Below are 18223 nucleotides of genomic sequence, written 5' to 3' on the forward strand. Positions count from 1 at the left end.
CGGTAGTGCGGCTTTGTAAAAGAAGCCTATAATTACAGAATAGGGCTTAGTCAGAATTTTAGCTATACATGCATGTGTATATATTATTATTCTAAACACATAATTGACATCATAGCTTATTTTACAGAATTACCCTCAGAGAGAAATTCTAGAACAGGGTATCTAAGATAAGAGGGTAAGCAAGCATGTATTACAAGCCTAATCTGTAAAGAAAAGTAAGCATCTAGTTTTTTTAAAAGAATGCAAATGGCAGAAGACATGCTTATATGTATGGTACGATCACTTATACCAGCCTTATAGCTGGTATTTAGATTCTAGCCACAGCACACACAAATTATAGAACACTATAATTTAAGCATGCATCTGCTGCCCAAACGCATGCCCACCAGCAAAGTGCTCACCATAAAAAACATTATAGTTGATATTCAAAATGATTTATCTGGCCAGAAATGGCCACTGACTGGTTATATTGCTTGTTGGTGGCTTTCCAGTCTTTCAGCGGCACTCAATTGGCTATCTTCGCTGAAAATGACCGGTTAGTGTCTAAGTAAAATCTGGCTATGCTGGGAGCATTCTGGGGATGGAGTCAGCACTTGACCACTTAAGTTCCAATATTCAGAACTTTTAGTGCATAAATGTGATTGTAGAAATCTCCGTTCTATCTGTATGCGCTAGACCATGGCCAGTTATGTTCTGAATGTTTATATAACCGGTTATATGCTAGCTGGTTCAAAAAAAAAAAAAGGAATATTCAATGCAGAAGTGGAAACAGACAGAGCAGATCAGTAGCAGATGCAAACAGATCTTTAGTGTAGAAATTCAAAATAATGCAATGCCCAATACAGACCGTGTTTCACCCATACAGGGGTTGCGTCAGGGGCTACAAAATAATCTCTCTATATAAAACGCACCACCAACGTTCTATGCGGCAAACTTACCCAGCATTCCAAGTTAAGTTGTCATGGTCCAGATCAGTTTTCCACCATGAGTGCTTGCCCTGCCCTCGCGTCACAACGTGATGACGTTCAGGGCGGGGCAAAGACACTCAACGAATCCCCAGTTCCACCGCCCTCTGACGCTCCACCCCCCCGACGCACACAGAAAAACAGCGACCTACGCAGATCCTCCACCCCCCCCCCACGGAGTGCCGTCCGAACACCTGGTCCGCCGCGATCACCACGGAGGGTAACTCCAGCAACAAGGGGAGGGGGATGGTAAGGAAAGTGCCCTGCTAGCGCCCGTTTCATTGGCCTCAGAAACGGGCCTTTCTTACTAGTAAATATATAAACATACAATAAACTAAACCATGACATGTAAAACAAAATGAGAAATGAAATGCAATATACATAATGCTTACAAACTAGAACATAAAAGTATATCCATTTACAATAAGCAGTAAAAATAATAAATAGCCATCTAACATTATAGTTTGAAATGTCAAATGCAGCATATATAATATTTAAAAGCATAGACATACACGCATAAATATAAAATATATCCACATTTACAGTAACCACTCATAATAGTAAATCAACATCCCAAATGCAGCCCTTGTATGGGTGAAACACGGCCTGTGTCGGACATTGCATTATTTTGTATCTACTACTGATCTGCTTTATCTGTTTCCACATTGGATTTTGTGGATCGGCTGCACTGTTGTTTCATGGGACCTATTCAATGCCGAAGCCTGGACAGGGCCTGGCATTGAATATCTGGGAATGACGCTGGTGGCGGTCAGCAAAACACTTACCGCAATCAGATGAATATTGAATATTCTATAAGAGGCCATTTAAATGCATAAGTAGCCACCTATGTGTGTAAATGACTAGAATACCACAATGTGTGCACTTTCCTGGCCCCTAAACTAGGCATTTCATTATAGAATTACCCCCCAAGGAGGTTGAATTAATGCATGCACTTACTCCAATTTTGAAAGGGAAACAATGTGGGTACTTTTACTTTGAAATCTCATATAGGGGTCCTTTTACTAAGCTGCAGTAAAAAGTGGCCTACGGTAGTGTGGGGGCATGTTTTGGGTGCACGCTGGGTCATTTTATACCGCGGCTGAGAAAAAAAGGGCATTTTTCAATGGGGACAGTTAATGGCTGTGTTCTAAAATGAAAGGTAGCGTGAGGCTATTTACTGCCTGAGCCCTTACTGCAAACACTAGCGGTAAAGGCTCACTCGCTACTCGTGGGGTAATCATGTAGTGTGGACTTAAGTGGCTGCGCTGTTGATTACTGCCAGGAATGCCCCCCCCCCCCCCCCCCCCGGTGGTAGAAAATAGAACCAGTGCACACCAACTTCGGAATTACCACCAGGTGCCCGTGCTACCCAGGCAGTATTGCTGATTTAGCGCACGCTACCCGTGCGTTAGCCATACAGCTGCTTTCTAAAAGGGCCACTTACCTAGAATGGATCTTGTGCGCATGGCTAAGAGGGACCAAATAGCACACAAACCTTTGAAAATGCTGTACACATATACATTTTCTTTGCTTCACCTGATCATACTCAAATAAATGTGAAACTTTCCAGCCACTTCAGAAGGGTAAACCTGAGACAGGGTACATCACTATTTACTTGCCTAAATTGCTTTAAAATTTTCCTCCAAGCCTTTGTTTGTTCATGACATGATTCTTTAATTTTAATTAAAAAGAGACTTATAACCAACTTGGGCATATTTGCTTTTAATATTTTAACTTTTCTTCAAAGAATATAACCTTTTTAACTAACATGCAAATTTATCTTGCTAAGGAAGATTGGATTTTAAGTCCCTGGACACAGTTCATTTTAAAGATTTACTGTTTTAGAACATTTCTGAAGTTTGTAGCAATGAAGTACAGTAAGGAATATTTTCAATTGATTGAGCATCAAAATCATGACCAGAGAAGACAGAGATCATAATTTGTTTCATGTGTATGTCCCAGCTACCAAAATCTTTTCATTTATTCATTCAGGGCCCCTTTTACCAGGCTATGGCAAAAGGGGACTGGTGCTGGCATTGGCATGTATTTTACAGGCGCACCAAGGCCCCCTTTTACTGCAGCTGGTAAAAGGGAAGGTCTTGCTTTCCTGCAGGAAATGGTCGGGCGGCAAGGAAAGCACAGTTTATAGAATAGTACTTAGTGCCAGGAGCTTTGACTACATTTAGGCACAACCATTTAAACCCCACATGTGAATTAGGTGCAGATCCCCTTAAAACTATAACAACAAGCATAAGTTGCAGGAACTCCCCCAACCCTCCTGTGTTCCTCCTATGGCCATGCCCCCTTTTTGAATCCACGCTCTAGAATGTATGTGCCAGGGGCATAGCCAGACTTCGGCGGGAGGGGGGTCCAGAGCCCGAGGTGAGGGGGCACATTTTAGCTCCCCCCTCGGCACCGCCAACCCCCCCCCCGCCATTGCCGACCCCCCTCTGCTGCCGCTGCCACCACCGCCACCACCAACAACAACTTTGACCCCCCCTCCCGCCGCCAACCCTCCCCCGCCTTCGCCATTGCCTACCTTTGCTGACGGGGACCCAAACCCCTGCCAGCCAAGGTCCTCTTCTTCCTTCGTTCTGTTTCTGAGTCTGACGTCCTGTACGTTGTACATGCAGAGCATCAGACTCAGAAACAGAACGAAGGAAGAAGAGGACCTTGGTTGGCGGGGGTTGGGGTCCCCCGCCATCAAAGGTAGCAGACGGCAATGGCAGGTTGGCGGCGGGAGGGGGGTTCGAGAGGGTCGTCGGCAGGGGGGTCCAGGGCCAAATCTACAGGGGCCCTGGCCCCCATGGCCCCACGTACCTACGCCCCTGGTATGTGCATCTCTATATAGAATACGCCAAAAAAGATGCATATGTAAATTCTAATTATTGTAAATTAGTGCTGATAATTGCTTGTTGTGCTGTGGAAGCTACGTCGTATAAGATCAGATTTTACATCGTAAATATTGAGATCAATTGAGCAAGCATTTGTGCTGTCGCATATCAATTATTGTAACATTATTTACCCAGGGACCCTTTTACAAAGGTTAGCCAAAAGTGGCCTGCGGTAGTGTGAGCACATGTGTTGGACACACGCTGAGCCATTTCTCCACCACAGCTGGAAAAAAGGATTTTTTTTTGTGAGCCGGGAAATGGACGTGTGACAAAATGAAAACTAGCGCATCTATTTATGTCCTGAGGCCTTAATGCCACCCATTGACTTAGCGGTAAGGTCTGACACGTTACCTGCATGGTAACCATCCAGCACACGCCAAATGCTGATTACTGCCAGGAACACCCCCACGGTAGAAAGTAGAAAATTATTTTCTACCTCGGGTTTTTGGTGCACACCAAATTTGGAATTATCATCCAGGGCATGCAGTAGCTGGGTGGTAACGCTGATTTGGCGTGTAGGTCCTTACGTGCTTTTGTAAAAGGGCCTACAAGGTTGTAAGGATGTAGTGTTAAAAACACCATCAAACTTTATTAAATACCACTGCACGATTAATATTTGTTTCAAGATTTAACAGTTTCCCCATTGTTGATACAGTTGCACTGGTTGCCAATGCAAGCGCGAGTTGTCCTTAAGATTTGTTGCCTTGTTTTTTGACTTGTACATGGTGAAGTACTGGAGTATATGGTAAGTCTGATACAATTATCGCATAGAAATGTTTTGCCTGGATCTAGATGTTTTCTACCTTTACAATATCCCGATCCAAAACAGGTGGTTTATAAACTGATTTTCTCTAGCACATTTGCTTATTTGGCAACTAGCCACTGGAATGAATTACCTATTGATCTAAGAAGGCAATCTGATTATTTGTTTTTTTGAAAACTGTTGTAAACCTTCTTGTTTTTAATGTGACTGTTATTTTTCTTGACGGTTAGTTGACTATCATGTGTAATATTCCTGGAGTTAGTCCAGTTTACTCTTTTGTGAGCTACACTGAACTTTTGTGGTGGGATACGTCTTGTATTATTATTATTAATTATCGGTGCTGATTGGCTAGTTATTCAATTAAATTTAATTTTATCAAATTGTTTTTTATTTTTTATTTCTAGGATCTTGTGTTTTGTATGGATTTTCTTTGTTTTGTTATTTGATTATGTATGGGGTTTTTTTTGTAACCTGTTCTAGGCTCTTCTGGACCTTCACCTCGTTATCTCTCCTTCCTCCCAGAGCCTTCTTTTCCCATCCATAGCTTGAGATAAGAGCAGGAATGCTATCCCAGGGATGCTTATTCAGAGATGATACTAGTTGAGCTAAAGTCATCATTAATATAAGCATAAAGGGTAATGGTGTTGTCTAGTACTTTTTCTTCCATGGAAAATATTGAAAGTTGCTCTGGCCTTGGATCAGCTGCTGCCATTCTGGAATAAGAGCAATAGGAAGAGTACCTGCTTTCTTTTCAAGCTGCACATTATTATTATTATTATTATTATATGTCGCACATAATACAAAGATTTGTCTGGTATCACCAGAGAATTCAAGCTTCATCTAGAAGCTTAGGAATTATCCAAATATCTTCATAAAATGTAGCTTGAACGAAGCAAACCGGTTTTTGGTAATTTCGCTGTTGTCTGAAATTTCAGGTATGGTAAAAGTTTGTCCAGACTTGGTATAATGTTGCAGGAGGACACACTTTGCAGTACAATGAAACCAAACAAAAACAGCAAAGTGGATGGTGGGTGGCAGAAGATTCTTTATTGAACATGCAAATGACTCGACACGGACTGTATTTTGGCCCAAAAGCCTGCATCAGGAGTCAAATGATATCTGGACAAATTATAGTACACTGTATCACTAAAATCAAAAGGGTTTCAAAACATTTCTTCTGACTTAAATCTGAAATGTGGAGATGGAAAAATCTCCTTGAGAAAATGACGTCTAGCAAAAATGCCAACTCGGTTTTTGTTCCAGTGCCTTGCCGTTTCTATTGTCAGGTCTTGATTTCCAATTCTTTGTTTTTAATTTTTGTATGTCCTGGTACTGCAATATCAATGAAAATCATGATGGTATTTTTGATTACTGTGATATTGAGTGTGTTATGTTCCAAATGCGAGTCTGTTCAAATTCAAAAGTCCCATAAAATTTAGACTTTTTCATTTTCTATAACTTTTTCTACACTGTAGTTATACCAGTATCTGTTGACTTTAAAGTTGTACTTCTTGTACAAACTCCAGTGGATCATTGTGGCTACCTATCATGATGTTGTTTATAGTCAGTTTGGGTAATTTTGCTACATCCATTACATTTCATCTTTTCCATTACAGAATCTACATTCGTTTTCATGCAGTTAGTCTGTAAAGCTTTTTTATGAGCTACAAAAATGAATTCTTCTGGCTTCTTCTTGAGGGTGCACAGCCTCAACTATTTTCAATTCCTGGTGCTGTCCATATTGTTCTCAATTTCTCTAAGGAGTAAAGACCAGGAAAAGGATCTATTGACAATTTGTTGAAACCCTCTGCTCAGTGTGCAGTGGCAGCAAAGAAAGCAAATAGAATGTTAGGTATTATTAGGAAAGGAATGGAAAACAAAAATGAGGATGTTATAATGCTTTTCTATCGCTCCATGGTGCCTAACTCTATTAGTGCGTAACTCAAAAGGAGTATAGCCATAGGTTTGTCAGGGCATTCCAAAAAGGTGTACGCAGAATTTTAGAACACAGTCTCAGTATGCCTAACATGGGCATCAGCATTTACACCATGTTTCAGCAGGCTTAGGTCTAGTACCTAAAGTTAGGCACGGGAATCAGTGCTAAGCGAGATTTTATAAAGGCATGTGACCTTTATAGAATTGCACTTAGGTGTCCTTTTACTAAGGTGCGCTGAAAAATGGCCTGCGCTGGTATAGGCATGTGTTTTGGACACATATAGGTCCATTTGCCAGTGCTCCTGGAAAAAAGACCTTTTTTTGTGGCCAAAACTGGATGTGCGGCAAAGTTAAAACCAACGTGCGTACATTTTCAGTCCGAGACCTTACCACCACCCATTGACTTATTGGTAAGGTCTCATGCGTTAATTGGGTGGTAATCATCAGCGCGCGTACACTGCCAATTACCACCTGGTTAGCTTCACGCAGTAGAAAATGGAAAATATTTCTGTCGCGCATAACAGACGCATGTAAAAAATAGAATTACCGCCTGGGGCACGCGGTAGCCGGGTGGGAGTTCCAAATTGATGCACGTTGGACTCGCGTAGGCGCCTGTGTTCCTTAGTAAAAGGTCCCCTCAGTGCTGATATTTTTCCAGTGCCAATTTTTGAGTGCCATTTACTGAATCTAGCCCTTAGTGCTGCTGTCGAAACCCAGCTGTGCTGAACGTATAGCAAGCAGGCAAGTGAAACATGATGCTCTAATAAGAGAAGCAGCATCAAAAGCTAACTAGTGGCTGTAGTGTATCAATGTTGTCCTACCACCATATAGATGTTATAATCAATGCCTGATATGCTTCAGCAATCAAATGCCTGCATCAGGGGCACAGTTAAACACTGCTGCTAGGACAGGAATCACATCTTAAAAAAGGACACTCAGTACTTCAAAGGTGGTCTTTCCTGGGCTTCCAGAGCCCAGTGTGAACTGCTTCAAAAAATGTTGAAAAATGCTCATTTTGTAGGTTTACAGCCACTGGTTGTTTTGTGTTGCTGCTTCTATGTTTGGACTTGTGACTTGCTGTAGCTGTTTTGAGCCACTTCCTATTCGTATATGTTGCCCTAATGACAGCAGAGTTCATGGGTCTTACCCAGGAGTTCCATGGACTCCAGTTATAGACAGCTGAAGATTGTGCTGTTGAGTTGAAGGAGAAAGACAAGACGTGCAAATCACAGTGCGTGACCACGTTCTTGTCATTTTGCGAAAAAGGCTCACAGATATGGTAAAATTTCATGTATGATGGTGGTATGTGTCAAGCCCCTCACCTTGCCCCTGAATCGTTCCTCTGGTGCGCTGGATTCTACCACCATGGCAGTCCTTGTCTTCAAGATGTGCAGCTTCCATTGGAGGGTGCTGTCTGCCTCTGTCCCATGGCTATTCACCCTCCCAGCTGTTCCCTGCTGATGTCAGATGCCAGCTCTATTTCTGGTGAGCTACTCTCTGCCTTGGAGCTTCAGCTTCTACTTTGGTAGGTGTTTATTTGCACTGTTGTTTGCTTCCTATCTGTTTTGTCCCACGTTTCTGAACTCTGCCTGTACCTGGATTACTCTCTTGCCTGCTGCCTGCCTGTTTGACGCTGCCTGTACCTGGATTACTCTCTTGCCTGCTGCCTGCCAGTTTGACGCTGCCTGTACCTGGACCACTCTCTGTGTCTGCTGCCTGCCTGGCCGATCCTTTCAACACCCCTCTTCCAGCCTCGTCTTATAAGTCCTGCAGGCCACCTTCACCTGGGGACTCAACCTCTGGGGAACAGCGGTCATCGCAGGTGAAGCTCGGGGTTGCCCGGCCGCCATGCAGAACCAGGTCTGCTTCACCGGACTCAGCAGCGCTCTACTTGCTACAACAACTCACAAGTCTGACAGTATGTACAGCAGAAACAGCCATTTTATTTTAAAAAAGTTTTAAAAAAAAGTATCACATAAAGCTTTGTACAAGTGCTGACATTTACACATGTAAGCTGTAGATTTTACAATTTATATGTTTATATTTATTAAACTTGCTATACCCCCTGCAATTGACAATGCATATCTAAGTAGTGTACAATCTAAAAGTATAAACAAACAGAAAGGAACTCCATCAAGCTAAATAGGAAAGATAACAGCATTCATTCAAGGACACTCATCCAAGCAAATTCTGCAATATATTCATTGTATCCGGTCATCCAGTTGGATAACACAAGGTGTGCATGGGCAGATTCAGCTTGAGAAATTATAAGCCAGTGTATAATACTGAATTTTTAGGAGGTTCTTATATTTATGTAAGGACATTTCACTGCATATATATGGGATCATTCCACAATTTTGGAGAGAGGACAAAGAAGGCTGAATTTTTAGTAGCTTCATAGTGAGTGGCCTTGAGATCTGGTAGAACCGATTTTTGCAGAGAAATGTGGTCACTATGTTCCACAGCACATTTTGTTTCAGTACTTTTTAGGTTTTTTTCCTATTTAAAGACTCTGCAAAGCTTACTTTAATTTCACTTCCAAGACCCCTGAGGAAGGCTTTGTGCTGAAACACGGCCAATGTAGGGTCTTCATTTCAGTATATGTTTGGCAAATAAACTCTTGGATGCTCTTACTCCTTGTTTGCCTTGATCATTTGGAACTTTCCTCACTTTCACCCTCATTGTTGCTGCAGAACTAAGGGCCCTTTTACTAAGATGCGTAGGCGCCTACGCGCATACAACGTGCATCAAATTAAAACTACTGCCCAGCTACTGCATGCCCCGGGCAGTAATTCTAATTTTGACACGCCTCCAAAATGCACGGCAGAAAATAATTTCTAGTTTCTACCGTGTGGCACTAACCAGGCGGTAATTGACAGTGTACACACACTGACGATTACCGCCCGGTTAACGCATGAGACCTTACCACTTAGTCAACAGATGGCGGTAAGGTCTCAGGCCCAAAATGGACGTGCATTGATTTTTATTTTGTCGCATATCCATTTTTGGCAAAGAAAGGCTGCAGGTTTTTTGCAGGTGCGCTGAAAAATAGACCTGTGCATGTCCAATACATGCGCCTACACCAGCGCAGGCCATTTTTTGGCGTGCCTTAGTAAAGGGGCCCCTAAATGATTAGCATCTAAAGAGTGTAAGGAACAGGTCGGTGTATAAGGGATTACCATAGAGGACAAATATAGTGGTTCACCAAGATAATAGGCTTTATGAGTCAACAAGTGAATACAAAAGTAAACTGGAAGCCAGTGGACCTGCTTAAGCAGTGGGGTAGTATGGTCCAATTTTTTTGCATGACAAAATAGTCTGGTAGCGGTGTTATGTAGAGTTTAACAGGGATTTCAGAAGCCCTGCAAAGACTACATTGCAGTAATCAGTCTTGAGATCAGCAGTGCATGGCATGCTGTGTGTAGCAAGGAAGAATCTAGAGAAATATGTAGATGGCAGAGAATGCGTAAAAGTACTAGATTTAAAAAAACTGCACAACCAAATCAGCCAGGTTCTAATATTTCCAAAGTGCTTTTAAACACCGAGGGCCTCTTTTATCAAGCCCCACTAGTGGTTCCCATGCGGCAATGCAGACAAAAAGCCCATTCAAAGTGAAAGGGCTTTATCGGCAATACTGCAGTGGGGACCGCTAGCATAGTTTGAGGAAAGAGGCCTTGAGTGATAAGCATGATTTTCCCCTCAATTCCTCTTCCAGAGTCCAGGTCCAAACAAGCAGTTAGCTCAGGAGTTCTTAACCCAGTCATCGGGTCACACCCAGCCAGTCAGGTTTTCAGGATTTGCATAATGAATATGCAGGAGATAGATTTGCATATAATGGAGGTAGTGCATGCAAATTAATCTCATGCATATTCATTGGGGATATGTTGAAAACCTTTCTGGCTGGTTGTGTCCTGAGGACTGGGTTGAGAACCCCTGAGTTAGCTGATACTTTGACTCAGAGAAGATGTAAATGTTGACAGGGAATTTTATGAGGTATGTGTGCATTACTGTTGCAAAATAAGATATACATTAATCATTTTGAAAGACTGACAAAACTACATCCAACGCATGAACCCTTGAAATCTGTGCCTGTTGGGGACAAACATATCTAAGTAACAGATTTTCTAAAATTGCCCTTCTGGAAAGTGGTTGTTGTCCAACCTGAAAGTCACAGGTTCAAGGCTGGCTAGTGCCTGATAACTATTTCCAAGATTGTTTTTTTTTTATCAGGCAGTTAAATTCTGGCGAGCTTTACCTGTCAATTTATGTCTTTTATCATCCTATGATGTGTATATGAAAGGTCTTAAGACTTTATTGTTTTCTGAATATGTGGCTAAAAAGTTGAGGGTTTTAGCTTTGCTGACTTTTTTCCTTTTTATTTGTTACATTTGTATCCCACATTTTCCCACCGATTTGCAGGCTCAATGTGGCTTACATAATACCATATAGGCATTCGCCACGTTCGGTAGGGGACAAGTACAAAAGATGTTATGGTGGTATAGGGAAGATAAGAACTTTTTAACTTTGAAAAACCACAGGGATATGAGAGTTCACACTGATAAGGAAATCTGTGCCATTTTCTAGAATTATTATACTAAACTGTATGCTCCACCGGAGGATATAGGGCTCTCTGGCCATCTTTACCTCGCTGATTTAGATTTACCGAGAATCTTGCCCACAGAGAGTGTGCTGTTAAATGCTCCTATTACACCTGAGGAAGTGGAGTGGGCTATAAAACTTTCTGGCTAGGCATCTGTGCAAGATTCTGGGGGAAGAGGTGGTCAGCATTTTCGCCAACATATATCATGTAATGGTGGATGCTGGAGTATTGCCCGAGCATCTGAATGTAGCCAAAAATTATTGTTCTGCAAAACCTGGGTCACAGTCAGGAGATACACGACTCCTATTGGCCAATCTCTCTTCTTAATTATGAGGTTAAGCTTCTGGCTAAGTCATGGCTAACTGCCTGGCGCGGGTCTGCCTTCAGTGATCCATGACTCGCAAATGTATTTTGTCAAAGCTAGAACGATTTCTAAGAAGTTAAGGAAAATCTTTATCACATTGGACTACAGGCAACGTATTGGGTGCCCCTCCTTATTAATTAGCTTTAATGCAGAGAAGGCATTTGATAGAGTGCATTGTGATTTCATTTTATGCTACTTTGCACAGATAAGGAATCACTGGCTGCTTCCTTTCCATGATTCAAACCTTCTATACCTCTCCCCAGGCCACCATTCTGGTTAATGGACTGCACTCTTCTTCTTATTGTTACAACCTAGATGTTTTTTATACTCTAGTGCTCTTTTTATAATCTGCTGTGAACTATGGGGTCCTTTTACTATGCCACGTAAGCGTCTGTGGTCGCCCAACGTGCCCCAAAATGGAGTTACTACCCGGTTACTGTGTGGCTGTGGCGGTAATTTCCCCAAGTCCAAGTTAATAATGGTCTATGGACTTTTCCTTTAGGAGGCCGTCCAAACCTGTTTTAAACTCTGCTAAGCTAACCACCTTTACCACATTTTCTGGCAACGAATTCCAGAGTTGAATTACTCATTGGTTCGTTTTAAATTTACTACTTTGTAGCTTCATTTCATGCCCCCTAGTCCTAGTATTTTTGGAAAGGGTAAACAGACGCTTCACGTCTATCCGTTCCACTCCACTCATTATTTTATAGACCTCTATCATATCTCCCCTCAGCCGTCTTTTCTCCAAACTGAAGAGCCCCAGCCGCTTTAGCCTTTCCTCAAAGGGAAGTCGTCCCATCCTCTTTATCATTATTATGTACTTTTTGTTTTATTGTGTGAACTGTTTGGGGCAATCTTTTTAGCTGAGATTACAGATTATAAATCTATAAATAAGAGGCCCTTTACTAAAGCCTAGGGCGTGCTAATGGACATTAGTGTACACTAAGTGCCACATGGCCCATAGGTGTAAAATAGGACAGACAGCATTTAGTGTGCATTAATTCTTTTAAAACGGTACCTAAATAAATTACCAGTAAAGTACACATATACTTTTAACCAGATCAAGGAGGATACGTTTCAGATGGATCACTTTACCTGGACACACGAAATACCCCTACTATAAACACGTATCCCCATATTCTACATAGGTCACCCAGATGTGTGTGTGTTAACTGATTAATCAAATAGGCGCTAACAGTCAATTATTAGAGTACCAATTTTTTTATAGGTATGATCAAATTTAATGTTTGGTGGAAAGTCAATTTTATAGTACTGATAAATAGCAAAGGTATTTTTTTATTCTTCAATAAAATGAAAGTTCTGATACACTAAGATTGCAAAATGAGATAGAGAATTTGTATAGCCATAGAAATGATTTCTGTTTTCGCTTGCAGCTGCCATTGATTCATTTGCATTGTTCATTCATACATTGAATGAGATTTTCTTTTAAAGCAGTCTCAACAGATGCAAGTGAGTGATGTGGAAAACAGTCTCAGATTTGAGGAGAGTTGCTAAGGAACATGCAACTTGAAGTTGAAATTTCCCCCACAGAGCAAGCCTTCAGCTATGCAAGAGAAGCTGTGAGCTGTGGTGTGACTTAATTTTTCTTTGACTGAGATGGGACTAGACGGTTAATTTATTAGCAGAAAGAAACTATAATGAGCTTTTCATTTCAGAAATGCTTCTGAGGATCGTTAGTGATGTTTGCAAATGACATGTGTATGCAATGTAAAAGATTTATTAGATGTGAATTCTGGCTGTCAAGTCATCCTCATCATCCACCTCTTCCACGCCTCAAAAATGGAAAACTATTGACTTTGAAAAACATCAGATTCCCTAAACCAGTAGGTACCAGTTATCGTGCTCTGCATGTTTTATTTTTATAAAAATTGAGGTCCATTTTTAGTGGCCCATGAACATCCATGAGGCAGTGCTGAAAATCTATGTATAACTTTAAATGGATACTTGTCTATTTGAAGTTATGCCTTCTGTTATGCATTTGTACTTAAATGCATAATTATTCATTCAGTAACTGAATGTTGAACACCGCCCTTGGCCTGTCCCAAACCATTCCCCAGTTTGAAATAGATAACTTTGGCCATTTAGTAATTTTTAAAATGTCAACATATTTGTTGATATATATTTTGAAAATAAATCACTTATTCAGTTATTGCTGCTGCCAAAGATTGTGTTAAGTGTTTGTGAATATTGATCTGACAACAAAGTCAACATTTTCAAACAGTAGTAATTCTGTTGTTGAAGTGCTACTGAAACCCACTGAGCGTTGTCATTGTCCGCTGGTTAGAGCGCTAGACTGTGATTCAGGAGCTCGCTGACTTTCTGTGACCTTAGGCATGTTATTATGTGGTCCCTGCGGGTACTGCTCTGTAGGCTGTGGTGCCCTCGGATGCACCTTAGAACCAATCTTGCAGTATGAGCGGCGCTGATTGGGGTCGTTTTTCAGCTGGAATAAACTAAACACTGGTGCCGCTGTTTAATGTATCCATATGCTCGACACCACTGTCTGTATTGGTAGCAATGCTGAATGTATGGACAGAATGGTAACTGAACAAGCACTATGAAGGTCCCAAGGCAGTGTGGCTGCTGCACGACTAATATTCCGCCAGTGTTGTTATGCTCATATTAGCCCTCTCCTCAAGTCACTTCACTGGCTTCCTGTCCATTTCCGCATACAGTTCAAACTCCTCTTATTGACTTATAAGTGCATTCACTCTGCAGCTCCTCAGTACCTCTCCACTCTCGTCTCTCCCTACATTCCTCCCCGGGAACTCCTTTCACTGGGTAAATCTCTCTTATCTGCACCCTTCTCCTCCACTGCTAACTCCAGACTCTGTTCCTTTCATCTTGCTGCACCATATGCCTGGAATAGACTTCCTGAGCCGGTACGTCAAGCTCCATCTCTGGCCGTCTTCAAATTTAAGCTAAAAGCCCACCTTTTTGATGCTGCTTTTAACTCCTAACCCTTATTCACTTGTTCAGAGCCCTTATTTTATCATCCTCACTTTAATATTCCCTTATCTCTTGTTTGTCCTGTTTGTCTGTCCTAATTAGATTGTAAGCTCTGTCAAGTAGGGACTGTCTCTTCATGTTCAGGTGTACAGCACTGTGTACATCTAGTAGCACTATAGAAATGATGAGTAGTAGTAGTAGTAGTGGTAGGAGCCTATTCTGTAATGGAACCTAGATAACTAATTTCCAGTATAGAATATTAGAATAACCCGGTATCAACACACCTAACATTTAGGCACCCTCAGTGACACCAGCCCTAGAGCTGGTGGAAGTGTGGGTACTTAAATGTGGCAGGGACATGTGTAATGTACAGTATTCTGTACGTTATGCAGGTAAGTCTGGGTCCTGCCAGTGTCCCACTCATGCTCTGCCCCTGTGTACACTCTCCTTGCAAATACAGGATATGTAAGTTAAACAGGCATTTGCAGAGCATCACTTAGGCAGGTATAAGTGCATTTTATGCACATAAGTACTAGTATTCTAAACAGTTATCATTTATCCTTTATTTATTTATTTACTATACCATCACTTCTTGCATAGTAAATCAGAACAGTTTACATCTTTAAAAATACAAATAGCATACAATAATATTCTAACTTATAAAAGAAATCCATTTTATGATAGGACAGCACTAACAAAAACTTCCATACCAAAGAGGACAAAACAATTAATTGTATCAATCATACACATCATATCAGTGAATACTATTTCCTTTGGTAGTATATATTCCCTGTTCAATAGTTATATTTTCTTTCCTTCCTGAGTGGTTTTCTAGATAGGCAGAACTAAATTTCAAAAGCTGTTTCAAAGAAATAAGTTTTCAAGGCCTTACAAAAGAGCATAAATGATTCTTCCACCCTGATAAATTTTGGGAGGGAGTTCCACAGTGAGGGTGATAGAAAGAAAAAGGCTGAGGCTCTGGTTGATTCTGACTTAGGTCTCAAGGGAGGTGGAACCATCCTATTAGTAAGTGAACGTAAAGTTTGCAATGGTGTGTATGGAATAGTTAAGTTCGCAAGATAGGATGGTGTAGCTGAGTAAAGCGCTTTATTTGTAAGGATAAGAACCTTAAATGAAATTCTCAGATAAATCGGGATCCAATGAAGTTGACATGGTAAAGTTATGCATGCAATGGTCGTTATTCATGCTAGATGTAGATGGAGGCTTACGCTGATCTGAGCTTAACAAGGTCTCTAAGCCCCTTTCCTCCTCTCTCCTGGTTCCCCTACTCCTCCCTTCCCTTCCTCATCCTCCCCATTATTTTTTGAGTAGGTTTTCTGCTGTATTAGCTTCTTTTTACCGCATTGGTGTCTGCCTCTGTGGTGCGCTGTAAGCCACATTGAGCCTGACGCTGTTGGGAAACTGTGAGGTACAAATGAGATAATAAATAAATAAATAAATGTTGAGTCTCCTGGTCTATTATACCTGTTTCTCTACTTCCCCTGCACACAACCATCAACTTCCTCCTCTAATATTAATAATCCTGCCTTTCCTTCTCCTTAAGCAGCATTCATCCCTATGCCCCTACCTCTCAGCATTCCCTTACAGGTGCTGGGGCTGATTCTGTTCAATATATTTGTGAGTGACATTGCCAAAGGGTTAGAAGGTAAAGTTTGCCTATTTGCGGATGATACTAAGATCTGTAACAGAGTGGAAACCCGAGAGGGCGTGGAAAACATGGAAAAGGATCTGAGGAAGCTGGAAGAATGGTCTAAGGTTTGGCAATTAAAATTTAATATGAAGAAATGCAAAGTGATGCACTTAGGGAATAGAAATCCACGGGAGACGTATGTGTTAGGCAGTGAGAGTCTGATAGCTACGGACGGGGAGATGGATCTTGGGGTGATAGTATCTGAGGATTTGAAGGCGACGAAACAGTGTGACAAGGCGGTGGCCGTAGCTAGAAGGTTGTTAGGCTGTATAGAGAGGGGTGTGACCAGCAGAAGAAAGGGGGTGTTGATGCCCCTGTATAAGTCGTTGGTGAGGCCCCACCTGGAGTATTGTGTTCAGTTTTGGAGGCCCTATTTTGCTAAGGATGTAAAAAGAATTGAAGCGGTGCAAAGAAAAGCTACGAGAATGTTATGGGATTTGCGTTACAAGACGTATGAGGAGAGACTTGCTGACCTAAACATGTATACTCTGGAGGAAAGGAGAAACAGGGGTGATATGATACAGACATTGAAATATTTGAAAGGTATTAATCCGCAAATGAACCTTTTCCGGAGATGCGAAGGCGGTAGAACGAGAGGACATGAAATGAGATTGAAGGGGGGCAGACTGAAGAAAAATGTCAGGAAGTATTTTTTCATGGAGAGAGTAGTGGATGCTTGGAATGCCCTCCCGTGGGAGGTGGTGGAAAAGAAAACGGTAACGGAAATCAAACATGCGTGGGATAAACATAAAGGAATCTTGTTCAGAAGGAATGGATCCTCAGGAGCTTAGCCGAGATTGGGTGGCAGAGCTGGTGGTGGGAGGCGGGGCTGGTGGTTGGGAGGCGGGGATAGTGCTGGGCAGACTTATACGGTCTGTGCCAGAGCCGGTGGTGGGAGGCGGGACTGGTGGTTTGGAGGCGGGATAGTGCTGGGCAGACATATACGGTCTGTACCCTGAAGAGGACAGGTACAAATCAAGGTATACACAAAAAGTAGCACATATGAGTTTATCTTGTTGGGCAGACTAGATGGACCGTACAGGTCTTTTTCTGCCATCATCTACTATGTTACTATGTAGGTGTCCTTGCTTCTTTCCCCACAAAATTTGTCTTCCTATCCATTTGCACTCCTCCAGCATCTGTCACTTTCACCTACTGTTTCAGCATCTGCCATTATCAGTCACCTTGTCTCAGCTCCAACATTAGCCCCCTTTCAATTCCCTCCAGCCCCTCCCAAAGACCCAGCATCAGCCTCCTTCCAAGTCCAGTCCTCCATTAGCCCATCTCTAGTCTCAGCCCCAGCCCTCTTTCAGTCCCAGCCCCCTGCCCACCCTCAGCATCAGTAGGGTTACCATATGGCTCCAGAAAAAGGAGGACGGATTGAGCCAGCCGGGTTTTACTTCAATTGCTTTCCATTGAAAGCAATGGAAGTAAAACCAGCCCAGCCCCAGTCCCTCAGCATCAGCACCCTTCCAGTCTGTCATGAGAAACAGGAAGTGCCTGGTTTTGTCTCAAAAATGCTGCTGTGCTGATGGCAGCAGCACAGCACAGCAGTGGAAGTGAAGAAACATGCTATTGCCATTGTGTAGGGATGAGCCAGTGAGGCTGGGCTTCCAGTGCCCTTAAGCTTGGGTACCCTAAACCAGTGTCTCATTGACTTACCGTTTAAGTTAACCCAGGAACTAATGTGCATTAATTCCTCCATTTAAGATATATTAACTCATCTTGGCATGGGGGGTGGGGGGTGTAATTTATAACTGCAAGTAATTTTTTTCTGTGCAAACTCTGCTTTGAAAAATATCCCAGGATATTTGTATTTTTACATTTAAAACTGCTCATTGTGTGAGGATTCCAGGGTAATAGGTGAGAAAGTTGCCAGGGAAAGGAGCAGGATAGGAAGATTCCCCCCTGAAAACTTTAACTACAAATCCCAAGTTCCCCTGGGTGGATGGCCCACCCCTTCTCAGAGATACAAGCAGTTTATTTCCTCTGAGATTGAGGAAGACTACAGTTCCCAAGAG

At 42.1% G+C, this 18223-nt stretch overlaps 1 protein-coding gene across 1 annotated transcript in view; it reads left to right on the plus strand.

The window, feature by feature from the left end:
• The window catches only part of CNTN1 (contactin 1), a 317283-nt gene that overhangs the window by 34018 nt on the left and 265042 nt on the right, over positions 1-18223 (plus strand). The gene's annotated exons all lie outside the window — the stretch shown is intronic.

This window comes from Microcaecilia unicolor, chromosome 10 (genome assembly GCF_901765095.1).
Source record: "Microcaecilia unicolor chromosome 10, aMicUni1.1, whole genome shotgun sequence".
Classification (NCBI taxonomy): domain Eukaryota; kingdom Metazoa; phylum Chordata; class Amphibia; order Gymnophiona; family Siphonopidae; genus Microcaecilia; species Microcaecilia unicolor.